Source organism: Cibotium barometz, unplaced genomic scaffold (assembly GCF_041138505.1).
Source record: "Cibotium barometz isolate CiBa-2024 unplaced genomic scaffold, ASM4113850v1 ctg200, whole genome shotgun sequence".
In the NCBI taxonomy this organism is placed as follows: Eukaryota; Viridiplantae; Streptophyta; class Polypodiopsida; order Cyatheales; family Cibotiaceae; genus Cibotium; species Cibotium barometz.
This window is the reverse complement of record NW_028229431.1, coordinates 425,859-427,126: the sequence shown is the minus strand read 5'-3', so window position 1 is coordinate 427,126 and position 1,268 is coordinate 425,859.

The window sequence follows — 1,268 nt, the reverse complement described above, 5'->3', positions numbered from 1 at the left end:
CTCCACAGGCTCCAAATGTGGGGCTGTGTTTCCCTCCCTCTGAGGCAACAAAAACTCAAAGATGTCACGAGAATAAACTGCAGGCTGCTGCCTAATGGATTGCATTGGTAGTAGGACTGAATCCTCCGCAAACATTACATCTCTGCTCACAATAATTTTTCGTGTACCTGGGTGATACAACCAGTAGCCTTTGCTTTCAGTGCTATATCCCACAAAAATGCATTTTGCAGCCTTATCATCAAGCTTTCCCCACTTGTGCTCAGGGATAAGTGCATATGCCAGGCATCCAAATACTTTAAAATGCTGAATTGTAGGTTTCCTGCCTGTCCATGCCTCACAAGGTGTAATGTTTTGAAGAGCTTTGGTTGGACACCTGTTCAACACATAATTGGCGTAAATGATTGCTTCCAACCAAAAACTTGGGGGCAGGCCTTTAGCCTTAATCATGCACCGTGCCATTTCCATCATAGTACGGTTCTTTCGTTCCGCCTTCCCATTCTGTTGGGAAGTGTATGGCACTGTACATTGATATAATTCCCTTTTCTGCCAAAAGACCATGAAAGGCATCTGACATATACTCTCCACCTCTATCAGTACGCAATGTACTCACCCTTTCTGAGGTTTGATTTTCCTGCATGGCAAGAAACTCTTTGAACCTGACAAACACCTCTGACTTATGCCTCAAAGGATACACCCATGTAAAGCATGAAAAGTCATCTATGAAAGTGAGGAAATATGCATAACCACCAAGACTGTCTATCCTCATGGGACCACATACATCACTGTGTATAAGCTGCAATTTGCGGACAGCTCTTACAGTGGCATCTTTCGAGAATGGAGCTCGATGCATCTTTCCCAATATACACCCCTCACAAACATGTCTTCCAGGGGCATGTATCTGTGGCATGTCTAACACCATCTCATGTGCATGGAGTCTCTGTAAGCTCTTAAAGTTTAAGTGACCAAACCGTGCATGCAATAATTCAGCATTGGCCCTCTCCTCTGTGCTTACCACTGCCATGGCATCATGTGTACTTGCTGCATAATGATCCAGCCTATACAATCCTTTGCGGAGTGTGCCTGAAGCCACTATGGTGCCTGCATCCTCAAGATCATGCACTGTGCATTTTGGTCCTGAGAATTTCACATCTAATCCTCCCAAGGCAACTGCAGGGACGGATATAAGATTCTTTCTGATACCTGGCACATACAACACGTGACTCAAGGTGAAAGAACCACCGTGGGCTGAATTCAACACAACCTTGCCA